Raw genomic sequence first — 13,396 nt, 5'->3', positions numbered from 1 at the left:
TTCCTTAACAGCCCTTTGCAATAAACTTTTCAGCTTCTCAACAGTCTCAGAGAGGATGCTCTTTCTTTTCTGTCTTGTCCCCTCTCCCCCTCCAGCTAATGGTGAGAAGTATTTTTACCATTTCACATAAATCTGGGAGGCTGAGTGACTAGGAAGCCAGCTGGGAGGCTGAATGTGTCATCTCTGGAGTAAAACAGAGATTTGGGGAGGTTTTGTGTTGTTTTTTCTTTCCCAATGTTGCCATTTGTAGTGGGCCAGCAGATGGAACTGCCCACGAGGCCGTGTTTGTCCCTGCAAAACCAGCTGCTGCAAAATGCTGGGGCAAGAGCTGCTTTGACTCCTGTGCTTTGGAGAAGTTTGTTATTATAATAATAATAAAAATAATGCCCCTCTGGCTTAGCAGTGTTCTGCAAATTGGCATTTGTTCTTGAAGTCGTGTATAACTCCCACTTAGTTAATTTAGGCCAAAGCTGCAAGTTTGTATTTGTTCCTCTGAAAAAGAAAAAGGGATCAGAGCAGTTTGGGGGGGAAACATGATTTCTGAGATAACAGCTCACCATAGGACATCTGGTGGCATCCAGTGGATCTTCCCCGCCAGTGTGGATGTGATGCCATACCCTGGATTTCTCCATAAAAGCACAAATGTGCTCATTAAAGTGAGTGGCAATAGGCCTTTAGGCATCTGTCACTGATCCTGAGAGGTCTTGGAAAGGGAACAGCCGAAAGACACAGGGGATGAGAGCACCACAAGCTGAGAACAACAGGCAGAATAACTTGAAAGCTTTTTGATATTTAGGATAAAGAAATGCAAAAAAAAAAAAAAAAGTGGCACTAGTGGGTTCACTGTGCAAGAGAAGAAGAAAACTAGGATAACAGTGATAAAAATAAGTATTTTTTTGAAGGTAGGGAAGCAGCAGGTGGGGTGTGAAATGCCAGGTGAAGCCCACAGTGTGTGTCTGAGAGCTGCCAGAGGCACAGCGGGCTCTGGGTGGTGGCTGCTGCACGGGGACTCTGTAAATCCTGTGCGTGCTGGGAATCCCTCTGGAAATTAATATTTAATAGAGAAATAAAATGAGTATATGGATGTGTAAATGCTGTGTTTATCTCCCTGCTGCCCTATAAATGGCTGGTAGCTATCAGCCCGGGAGGGCTACAATAATTATGGGCTTCACTGGCTTGGCTGATAAAAAAATCAATTCCATTGGGATGATCTTATGCTTTCCTTAATGGGAAGCACTGGAAGCATTATCCTCGCTTTAAGTATGCACCTGCAAGGGGAAGGGACTTGCTTGGAGTCCAGCTTTCCCCAGAACTGGAAAATCCTGAAAATGCTGTTTTTTCTTAAGCTGCCTGTTCCTGGACAGCCTGTGGACACCCAGCACTCATTAGCAGCAGTCACTCTCCCGGGTACTTACCAGACTTTCTCCCAGCTTTGGTTTGGTTTGGTTTTGGCTTGGTTTGCTTTTCTCTTTCCCCAGAGGAAAACTCCAAACCAAACTTTTTGTGGCGTTTCTGTCAGTATTTCACAAGAAGAAGTTTCTCTTTCCGTGGGAGTGCAAGGGAGATGTAGAAACCAAGACTTAAACTGAGCTGGAGTGCAACACTATTTGGATGTACAGACCCATCCCCTTCTCCGCTTGGGAGCTGTTACTGGGGCTCAGCTGAGGCTGGTAACAGCTGAAGTCTTCAGCAAATGCTTTTATATCAACTTTCTCTGTTAGGTGGAGTTGTGTTGCCTTGTTTCCCGGGGCAATGTGTAATTTGTTCGCTAATAGACTGTCCTATTTAGACAAATTAGACCTTTTTAACACCATTCGTATCAGTGGGTTTTGACTGCACTGCATTAATTACAGGAGGGACAGGGATGTTGTAATAGTAGAGAATCGTTCCCTAATTTGGGGAAAACAGACAACACTCAGCACTCGGCTTCCAGTTTGTTTTCTCTGTATTTAAACCTGGTACTTAAACCATTAACATAATCTTGGGGTGGCTGTAATTATGTGAATAACCGGGTGGGAAGGAGTCACAGCACAGTGTAAAAATAACACCAGGGAGTGCAAACGTGGTTTTATCAACAAAATAAGAGCAGGAGGATGGTGATGGGATGAGGATGGTGATGGGATGCCAACAGTGCTGCATCCCAGGGCTGGCACGGATGGTTATCACGGCTTATATTGAGTACAGGTAGGATCTGGGTTATGCCATCACATATTGCAGCTAATTGACTGTATTATTCTGTGTTTTAAAATATCTCTGGTGCTACTAAATCAATAGGCCTCCAGTGCTGAAAGGATGTATAATACTGGCAGGGTAACAGAACATGTTTCTTTTTAGTGCAGAAATCTGCAGAAATCTCAGCGTCTCCAGCATGTTGAGGCTGTTTGAGCCTTCTCTCAGCCTGTAGGAACTTCTTGGCTACAGTCACCTTTTAATTTTTTTTTTTTAAATACTTTTCCCACCATTTGCTGGCTTAACAGAATCACAGAACCATCAAGGTTGGAAGAGACCTTTGGGATCATCCGTCTGGTCCAACCATCCACCCAGCACCAGGATAATCAACCCTAAACCATATCCCCAAGTGCCGCATCAAGACACCTCCTGAACACTTCCAGTGGTGGTGACTCCACCACCTCTCTGGGCAACTTATTCCAATGCCTGACCACTCAGTGAAAATATATTTTCTAATATCCAGTCTAAACCTCTCCTGGTACAACTTAAGGCCATTTCCTCTCGTTCTTTCACTTGAGATGTGGCAGAAGAGTCCAGCCCCCACCTCAGTACAACCTCCTTTCAGGTAGTTGTAGAGAGCCATGAGGCTCCCCGAGCTTCCTCTTCTCCAGAGTAAAGAACCCCAGTTCCCTCAGCCACTCATCATAGGACATGTTTTCCAGACCCTTCCCCAGGGTTGCCCTTCTCTGGACTCACTCCAGCACCTCCATGTGCTTTTTGAATTGAGGGGCCCAAAACCAAACACAGGATTCGAGGTGCGGCCTCCCCAGTGCCGAGTACAGAGGAAGAATCACTTCCCTGCTCCTTCTGGCCTCACTGTTCTTGACAGAGGGCAAGATTCCTTTGGCCTTCTTGGCCACCTGGGCACATGCTGGCTCATATCCATTGGGCTGTCAACCAGCAGCCCCAGGTCCCTTTCTGCTGAGCAACTTTCCAGCTGCTCTTCCCCATGCCTGTAGCACTACATGGGGTTGTTGTGACCCAAATGCAGGACCCAGCACTTGGCCTTGTTGAAGCTTACTCAGTTGTTCTCAGCCCACAGATCCAGCGTGTTTAAACCTGCTTGATTCGGAGGAAGCGAGTTGTTGAGATCCTCCCAGCCCAGCCTGACATCTTTCCCCACATCTTGAAATGTTTTGTTTGTGTTCCCATGAAAGCTGTCTGCAGGTTATGTAGTACAAAGGATTTATTTATTGCTGCTCAGACAGAGGCAGTGATCCCCTTATTGCCCTGCGCCTGTGTCTTGAAACCATCTTAATAGACTGTATCATGACACTTTAGAAAGTCAAATCTCCTTTCAGCCCGACTTCCTAAGGAGGCTTATGTGCTCATGCTCTGTTTATATCCTCCCTCCGAGAACTTTTGAACCCGTGGGCCCGGATCAGCCAAATTTATCAGCTGAAGGTGTTGATGGTAGTGAGGCTGCGAGGTTTTTTTTCGGAGCCAGATAAAGCGGTGACACTGAAAAAAAGCACTTCTGTGTCAGCTCACGGCTGGTCAGACATGAATTCCATGGGAGAGGCTTAACGGGTACCCAGCCACTCACCAGCCATGGGAATTGCTTTTTTTGCAGAGCCACGGCAGGATGAATTCCAGTGCAGGTCCTACTGCAGAGGTGCCTTGGCAGTGTTGGGGTTCTCAGGGCTCCCCCATTCCCAGTTCCATGGGGCTCAGCCATGCAAGAGGCTGTTTGGCTGTAAATAGCAAGGTGCCAGTAGTGGAGGGGACATCACCACAGCCAACAGGCTTCCTGCAGTTTTACAAAGTTTGGGAACAATTGGAAGGAACAGAGAAAGAGTTACATTCTGATTTTTGCATTGTAAGCATACAGGGAGATCGTGAGGGTCACGGTCATTTGACTCTTTTTTGAAGCTCTGTGTCTTGAAATGTAGTGACAAGGAATCTCTGATTTTGGGTTTTTACTATAGCTTTCCTGCACTTTCCTGCTCAGGTTGAGGCTCAGGAAAACTGATTACAACTGCATGTGTGTGTGTACATGCATGTATGTGCAGTTCCATGCATATGTGGATATATCTGTGTATGTAGGCACATGTGTATTTCCATGGCAGAGTGAGGTTCAGTGTTTTTGATTTCAGGATTGAAAATACAGTGATAAAAGAAAACTCCTGTGGAGTCTCATCCTGGGGGGCAGGCAGGTAAGTTTGGGGTACCCTGACAGCTAAACTAGGCCTTACTGCGATCCAAAGCCTGTGAGCTCGTTCAGGCTTTGCACCTTGTCCCTGGGGACACGCGGGAATGATTCCCCACGGTCTCGCCTGACCCGAGTTAAACAAACACACACCAACCAGCTTTTATCTCGTGAGCAAGAAGCTTGTGTAAACTGAACTCTCAGCTACAACCTCAATGAACTAAATCCTTCTCAGGGAGCGAGAGATAATCATAGGAAGAGGCTCAGTTTCCCCTTGCTGTGCATCTGTCAGTCAGCCACCCACCCACGGAGAGGGGGGAAGGCAGCTCTGCTGCTGTAACCCCGTGGGGACCAGATGGGTGGGGGATTCCATCTGCCACGGGAAGAGGGGGATTGGGAATGGCAGTGCTGGCAGCTTGTGTGCAGGTACAGGGAAGTACATCCCGCTGCAGCCGCTGTGATTCCGTCCCGGGGCCGTAGAGATTTGAGCTGTGCACAGTTATTTAGAGGAGGAGGTTGTGCTGTGGGCTGCTGAGGATGCTAAATCCATTTCTACTCAAATGATTGTATTGGAGACTGGAAGGTGGAATTGAAAATTAGTATCTGCTCAAATAGCCTTTTTTTTCTTTTTTTCTTGTGTTTTATGTTTATACCCGTGTCTTATGGTTTCAATGGAAATAAGCTCTGCTGCTGTTTCAAAGCTCTACTGCTGTTTCAAATCAGTGTTTGGCATGACAAAGATTGTCTAATGTCAGTGTGTAATTGTAAAGGTACTACAGAAAAGAAAGTAAATTAACCTTTTATAAGTGGGGCTACACCATTTTGTTAGTAATTTCTAGGACACGGCTCTGAGCCCACTGTAAACAATATTTCCTGGCAATTTAAATTACTGCTTTTCTCAAGAAGAATTCCAATACCCTAAAAGAAGTGGCATGTAACATCAGCAAAAAGGCAGCAGGCAAGACTATCAAGTGCCTCCATTCTTCCTCTCCTCTGTTATTTTTATCCTCTTGTATCTTATAGGATCTTGGAGCTGAGAGTTGAGGTTCCTTACATGTGCTTCTCTGATATGTTCTGACCAACCTCTTAATGATGACCTCTCACTGCAATAGTCATCAGGGATACATTGCATGACTTGTTTGGATCTTCTTTAGGAGGGAGCCTGCAGAAAAGCTTCTCCAGCAAAGTCTTTGTCATCATTTTTGCCTTTTGTTATGTGAACATGATGTTGTACCCTTGGCTTCCAAAGTGCTTTCTTCCTTGCTGCAGGAATCTTACTTTCAGCCTTTGCTCTTCAATCTTCATGGAACTAATTAAAAAATATGAATTTCCAAAGTCAGATGTTTTTCTATTCAGAGAATCTTTGAAGCTTGAATTTCCACTGCCTTGATTTTCTTGCTGTTCTCCTGGTAGCCTTTTGCTCAGAAGGGTGTGTGTCTTCAAATACTCCATTTTCCTACTGCCACATATGCCAAACTTCAGTACTTTAATAACCATGTTAGTGACTCTGGGGCCTTTTGGACTGAATTTCTCATTCTTCTCATCTGGTTTGTTATTTTTGGCCTATTAACTCTGATAGGTGATTAAATTTAATTATATCAAGTTGAACTTGATTATTTAAAATTAATTAAACCACTCTGGGTCTCCATTCTTCAAATCTCTTGAGAAAGAATTACAATATTCCCTTTCTGGTATAACCTACATTAGGAGTGTTGGCTAAAGTTTTTAAATCTGAATGAGAGAGGTAGAGCTCATTGGTTTCTTGAAGGGAATGTTGTTAAGTTCTCATTTTTGGATTTGAGATGGTGGAGACAATGGGCAATGCTTTGCCATAATAAAAACTTGTAAATAGGATTTATTTATTTGTTTACTTATTTATTAAGAATAGCTTTCAAATTTATGATTTCAGCAGTCTCCTTATACCTCGTTCAGTCCTCTCTTTGTGAGACCTTTTCCACAAGTATGGTATAAATCACAAATTAGGTAGTATGGGCTATCTAAACCAATATTTTAAAATCACAGTCCATTTTATTTTAACCAGGGGCTTCAGAGCTGACTGTTAATAAATATCAACTTGGACATAGTGAATTAAGGATACAATATAATGTTGTCCTAGATTTATTTTGAAAGGATGGAACAGTTATGATACTTGGATTCTCATCTGGCTTTTTTTATTTGATTTACGTACCTTCCTCTGTGGCATATTGTAGACAGTTCTTATGAGATACTTCAACTCTTTAGTACTATAATTTAATTACTTTAAGTGAATGCTTATACTCATAGCTGTGTATAGCACAAGCTTTCTCAGTTATGTTTCTGGTACCAGCTCTCGAGTTTATTCTGTTAAATGTTTCCCAGGGGTTTTCTCTAATACTTGCATAAAATTTCTGCCTTTCCAACACTGCTGCCATAAATTCTCAGGCTGATGTGTCCAAAGGAAACAAATAGGAAGATTAAGTAGAACATTTTGTACCTGGACAGATATTACAGAGGTCGTCCCCTGATCTGATTCAGCCCGGTTGTAAATCTGTTGTAGCTCTGATTTCCCTCCTGTGTGAGAGAGCAAACGGCTGCGTCCTGTCCCAGGTGACCACGCTGGATTTATGTTGGCATCAAGGTGTGTTGTCTGACTGACATGTGCAGCACGGATACGTTGTTCCTGAAGCAGTGCAGCACAGCTGAGAAAATGAGCAAGCAATGTAAAATGCATGACCGGTTGGTTTGCCAGCCGAATAAGAAATGGTTTTCTAGAGGCCATGAATTATGCGCTAAGTCATTTTTAATATGAATTTTATTGGTGCCTTTAAAAGTGGCTCGAGCAGTGGCATTTTGAAAAGGCTCAAAATAGTTAGAACCTAAGGCAAAGAGCAGCTCCAAAAAGACAATTACCTTTCCAAGAAAACCAATGGCAAATTAAGAGACTTCTTGCCTCGGAGAACAAAATCAGACCTTGGTCCTGTAAGCTTTGGTGCTTGCTTTGCTTTGAGCACAGGAATAGTCTCATTAACCCTTGAAAGACCAAGCAACCAGAATAAAGTCATGCCTATGTGTGGGTAGGATCAGGGCTTAAACCCCCCTCAGCATCAGACCTGATCTGTGCTTCTGAGCTTGGAATTTCCCATGGAAACACTCACATGAGAAGTGGTGGTATCAAAGGTCTGAAATCAAACCCAGGCTCCTGGGGTGATGTGATCACTTCACCATGTGCTTGAATGGGGCTTGTCCCACTTGGTTTTTCCCTGCTGTGCCTTTTCCATGCAGGCAGGGAGCCCTCTGGGGTAGGGACTGCATCATATGTGCAGCAGATGCAGCTCTCACCCAGCAGCAGTACCTACTGTCTTTATAATAACTGGGGTAAGTTTGGCTCTTTGGCAGCAATTAAGCTAAATTCAGGCAAAGCCCCTCAGAAGAGTTAAATCAGCATAATTCCTCAGCAGAGCTGGGGTCGTCCATGCTAAGACATCTGGTTTAGAAATGTATTTAAAAAAACCCTCTACAATGCAAACACATAACCAAGGAAAAGGTATTCTGGGCCAGATTTTGCAGTTACTCGAGCTTCAGTGATGTGTAAAGCATTGTGTCGGCTCGAGATCTTTTCCCTGTCTGCACAAAGCGGTGTTTGCACCCAGCGTCCAGAGTTTTTCCCTGTGTGTGGAAATACCATTGCCCATTGAATTTATTGTTGCTGATGGCACTGAGTCATCTGCATAACTCCCCGGGGCGGGATGCCAAGGTGTAATCCATGGGGCCTCATCCTGCAGGGTGCACAGCACTCCTGGTACCCAGTGCAGCGTCAGCTGGTGCTGGGAATGGGTCTTGAACCTCCTGTTGGCCAGTGGAGTGGGGTCCATTGGGTTTGGTCCTGCTAGAGGTACAGTTCCTTTCCATTGGCTTTGGCAGCTGTGAAGCATGCAGCACCAATCCTGGGTCTGGGATTCTGAGCAGCACGTCTGGGAGGGAGGGACAGCTTTCTTGAGAGAGAGGGAAAGAGAAACCCGAAGTTGTGCTGCTGACCCAGGTCTTTGTGCACATCTCAGTGTTTTGAGGAGACACTGAGAGACACCCATACCAGAGTGTTTAGAGATGGTGGTGAGGAGACTCGTGAAGATCCTCTGTTAAATCCCTGCTTTGAAAAAGACCTTGCAGAGATCTGGACATGCTTCTCCCAACCCAGCTGAGCTTCGGGTCCTCCAAAACAGTATTTTTGATGAATACACCATGTCCTTTTGCTAAAAAAGACCTATTTTGGTCTTTTTGGTCCGACACATGGACGATGTTTCTTTTGGGACTTTCCTCACATCTTTTTCATAACTGTTTTTAATCATTCCCTGCAGGATGAACGCTTTCCCTTCTCAGCCTTTCCTTCATGAGCTCCCTGGGGCCTTTGTCAAGAGTTTCTCCTCCCTCACCAGCTCTGTCCTTGCTTGCAGGACACCCTCCTGCAAATCCTGGAGCAGCCCCTGATCACTGGGTATTGGCCACCATGGGTGTTGTTCCTGTATTGAAAGGGAAAATATTTAGCAGCAAGTAAAAGGTTTGCTGGTGGAAAGCTACAGCATCTGCAATCCTCGGTTGTGTTTGTGTTAACAATTCCAATATCTTTGACATAATAACAGTAATTTAAACAGGTGCTGTTGACTGAAGGGCAATTAGGGGTTGTTGAATTTTACATTTCCCTAATACTCACCAGAAGCTGCCACTGAGCCCCATTCTGCTGGTATTTATAGTACCACGACTGAGCAGCTCCTTTGAAGTCAGTGGCAGTAAAGCGGCGTGGAACCAGCGGAGCACTGGGACTGGCACCCATCAGCTTTTTCATTCCTCCTGCAGAGATTCCTTCACAGCTGCTCTTCCCGACAGCCTGATTTATGCCCTGGGATTTATGGAGCTGAACAAATGATTATAGAAGAGCTATGTGTTTTATTACACAGGGACCAATTTTCCCAAGCCAGAGGGCAAATCCCCTCTTCTCTACCTGCACTCTGCTTGTGCAGCTGCCGTGCATCCTCTTTGATAGTCTGAAAGCTGCAGATTAGGGGATTCAAGGGGCCAAAGGAGTCATTCATCCTCCTTTGGAAGTTTAGCCCAGGAGCCCTGTAGGTATTGCTGTGGTCTGCCACCAGCTGTGACCTTGCTGGGGGATGCAGCAGCCTATGGGGGGGCCAAATCCAGCAGATCACTTGTGCTGTGTTTTTTGTGCAAGTTTTTCAAAATGGGAATTGGAGGAATTTTATTTTTTTTTTTATTTTATTTACATTTACTGGAGGTTTGGTCTCAAAGCTCATTATAGGAGGGAAGCTGAGTGCTTACCTTCACTCCATTAGCTACTTTGATAGTCCAGCATCTGCATTAGTGCTGCTAGAGTTAACGAAGTGTGTGAGGTAAAAGCTTTGTCTAGTCCCTCCAGTTTCCCAAGTGTTCCTCAGCAGTAGGTTTGCACAGATGTTGCCAGGTGTGAGATCTGACCCACAAGAACTCCACTGGTGCTGTTGAACAAGCCAGAGGAGACCTGGCTGGGCTCTGGGATCTTGGCATGAGGTTTCAGCACACTGTGATCAAGAAAGGCAGATTTCCATGTTTGAACCGAACCCATCGAGCCTGGAGCATTGCCAGCACCACAGAGTTGCTGTTTCCATGGAGGCAGCTATGAAAGCAGATTTTTCCCTTTAAAGAAAGGCAGAGCATGGGACAAAGCACATACACTCTAATGGGGTGGGAGTTCGTTACCAGAAAATGAACCCCCTTAATTGCTTCTGCATAAATGAGACGTTCCTGAGGCCATGGATGGAGAATGGGGTGTTACTGATCTCAGAAGGTCACCTGCTTCCATGGGAAGTGAGAGAGGACTACAGAGCTGAGCCCAAAGGAGTTTTATGGATTTGTGAAGGGAGCCAGTGAGTCTGTGTCTAATGAACTCAAGTCTGAGTGATGAGGGTGCTGGGAGGAATACACAGGGCAGACCCGGCAGAGGGGACCTGCAGCAGCTGCCACGTGGCACCAAACTGATTGTGCCACCATCACTTTGCCCTGAGTATAGTATGCTGATCAAATTCTCCCCCCAGCTCTTTAATTGCTGCTCAGCTGGATTTCCACTTTGACAATGGATCAGGTCAAAGCTGCTCAACTGCTTCAGCTCCATCTCACCTGGCTTCTCCTCCCTTACTCAGTTTTCTATTGCATCTGTCCCCTCTGGCTCAACCTCCCCCTCTGCTAGGAGGGGACTCTGCCACTCCCATTGATATCTGGGCTGCTCCTGTCCTCCCAGAGAAAACTACCATGATTTCTGTGTTCACAACTCCCACCCTGCCCTCGCCGCTCCCACATTTCACATTGCAGACCCCTCTCCTCCCTGCCACCCTGTTGACCTGTGCTGGTTTCCCAATAGGCATTGTCTGTCCCTTGCTTCATTGCTACAGGCACATGCACCAGGGCTTTTTCTTAAATGCTGGGAGCATCCTTCCATGCAATTAATGACACAGCAAGGGAATGGAAACTGAGGCTTTTGCTGGTTATGGGTTCACAGCACGGTGGTGGCTCCTCACCTGCCCTGTGAACAGAAAAGAGCTCAGTGCTGGTGAGCACTGAAAAGAACTGTACAGGGCTGGCTCTGGGAAGGGGTAATGCTGCTTTTCCTGTTTTCTGATTCGGCAGGATAGGTGGTCTGTGACACACAGAAAGCCTTTCCACAAAGATCACGCACACGGATGTGCCATGGGGTGAGGAGGGAGGCGGCAGCGGGAAGCAGATGGGCAGCACAGTGTGTGGTGTGCCTGGCATTTGCTGCTTTGCTTTGGGAAGCTCGGAAAGGAGTTACGGTAGGACCAAAGAAAGAGATTGAAAAAAAAAAAAAGATTGAAACCCATCAATATTCAGAAGAGCAGAAGAAACAAATACATTGACCTAAATAACCATTGGTGACTCAAAAGCTTAAGGGAAATATATGTAAATAGTACCATTAACAGCTGGGAGGCTGTGGGGAAGAGGGGCTCTGAAGGCAGAGATGGGCAGCTCCTGACTTCTGAAGTAAAATGCAAACTGACAGAAATACTTCCTTTGAGGATCCGCTCTCTTCTGCCTGACCACAACTTCCCAACCAAGTTGAAGTAAGTTAAAATATTAACTTCTACCAAAACCGGATCAAGTACTGCTGCCTTTGTCAGAGGAGAGTGTTTCGTAAGGCTGATTCGGAGAATAATTCAGCCTGAATCATCTCCACGTGATGCATCCATATGAAATGCAGGCTGATTGCAATTTCTGCCTGTGTTTTGCCCAGCTGAAAGCAAGCTGACCTGCAGGTTTTTGCTTTGGTGCATCCATAGGAAAAATTTCGCTTTGCTGGCCTATTGTAACGTTTTTTCCTTATTCCAGATATTTTAAAATAAACAGAAGGGATTAACTGGAGTGGAAGGCTTAATTGACCTCTTTCAAACAAATCTCCTCCCTAGAGGATCTTGAATTAACCCCCCACTTCCATTCCTGCAGTTTAACTGACTGGTGATAGCTCTTCTCCAAAACAATGCACCCTGATTAAGCCTTAACGTCTTAGGCTATGAAAAGCTGATTTTGTAGAGATACAGAATCTGTAACACTTGTCCTAAAACCTGCCATGTTAATCATTTATTAATATTCTACTTTGACTTTAGGCATCTGGTAGTGTCTTTTACATTTGTATTTGCTCTTTACTCTACCCTGGTAACTGTAGTTTATATAAATTTCCTCCCTAGTCCCTGCAGTGCCCAAGTTTGCCTCTGTATTGCCTTGTCGTGTATTTATTGATTTCAGCTCATGATTACATTAAGGAAAATCCTTTCTTATCTGCTCCCATGAGGAGCTGTTCTGCCGAGGGCAGTTCTTTGGTCTCGTGTTGTTTTGCAGCAAACAGTGCAGGTCAAAAAGCGAGAGGGGGGTGAATTTGTTCTTCATAACCTGGGGTGACAGTGAAGGTAGGGGTAGAGTAATAGCTGACAGTGAAGTGGGCTTGAAATGAAGTTGGGAGAGTTTGGAAGATCATTTTGCATAAATAGGTGGTGGAGTGGTGGTGTGGGGAAGGATAGGTAGGAGCTGAGGGAGTTAGTCCTTCGGGACTCAGCACACAGAGCAGAAGCACAGCAAAGCTGAGAGCCCAGGAAAAACAGGTAACCTGGAAGATCTGTGGGGAGTCCTGGCTCTGCTTGAGAAGTGGAAATGGAGGAGGAAGCTACTACTGAGTTCCCTTTGAGCTTTTCAGATTGAAGTATGCCTTTAGCCAAGAGAAAAAACCCTTGTGTTTCCTCCTCCTCCTCCCGATCCATAATTTCCTTGCTCTGATTATTACCAAGTGTGGAAGCATTTGCCTCTGCTCATGTGATGGATGCCAGTGGCACTGGAAAGCTGTCACTGGAGAGGGGAAAAAGAGAAAAAAGTCTTTTCTTATGTTTGCTGGAGCAGAGTTCAGTGGAGCATTTCAGATGCGTTCAGATTATTGCTCTTCTGCTTTGCCTGTAATTCGCCTTTTCCTCTGAGTTAGAAAACCACCTTTTAATAAGCTGGTAGGCAAGTAGTGATTTTGCATGTTAAATAGTGTGATTGCTTCATCCCAGTGGGATTGTGGGAAAGTTGGACAGCTGAAAAAATACATATATTGGTAATTAAATTAGACTGTATTTACAAATATTGGCTCAGAGATTTTCCAAGTCATAAACTTCTATCTTTCCTTTTCTGATGAACATAAGCTTTGCTGAATTCAGAGCGGATAACGTGAAGCTCAGCCTTCTTCCAGCTCTACAAAATCTTGGTTTAGAAAACATTGTTGGAGGGCTATAACTGAAGTGTCTGAGACTTTGGTTTTCACTGAGATGTGGGAGGTGGTGGCAGCAAAAGGGAGGAAGGGAAACAACATCTCCTTTGGCCTGTTAAAAAGAAAGGGAACAGGAAATCAGCTTTCTCCAGTAAAGTCCCCCCTCCCCTGCTTTCGGATGTGTTGTCACCATGGAGGGTTATTTTTCCCATCCTATTCTCAGTAGGGGGAAATAGAGGAGA

The 13,396-nt window shown here is 45.1% G+C and overlaps 1 protein-coding gene across 4 annotated transcripts in view; it reads left to right on the top strand.

Moving 5' to 3' along the window:
• PAK5 (p21 (RAC1) activated kinase 5) overlaps positions 1-13,396 on the top strand; it is a 198,780-nt gene that overhangs the window by 132,816 nt on the left and 52,568 nt on the right. The window contains exon 1 of one of the 4 annotated variants that reach the window (XM_027653873.1): positions 12,719-12,906. The exons of the other annotated variants lie outside the window; for them this stretch is intronic. The gene's annotated coding sequence lies outside the window, so the exon portion shown is untranslated. Of the gene's footprint in view, positions 1-12,718; positions 12,907-13,396 lie in introns of those variants that run through there. 4 annotated transcript variants of the gene reach the window in all.

This window comes from Corapipo altera, unplaced genomic scaffold, assembly GCF_003945725.1.
Source record: "Corapipo altera isolate COAL_440 unplaced genomic scaffold, ASM394572v1 70, whole genome shotgun sequence".
In the NCBI taxonomy this organism is placed as follows: domain Eukaryota; kingdom Metazoa; phylum Chordata; class Aves; order Passeriformes; family Pipridae; genus Corapipo; species Corapipo altera.
This window is presented reverse-complemented; position numbering and strand designations above follow the sequence as displayed.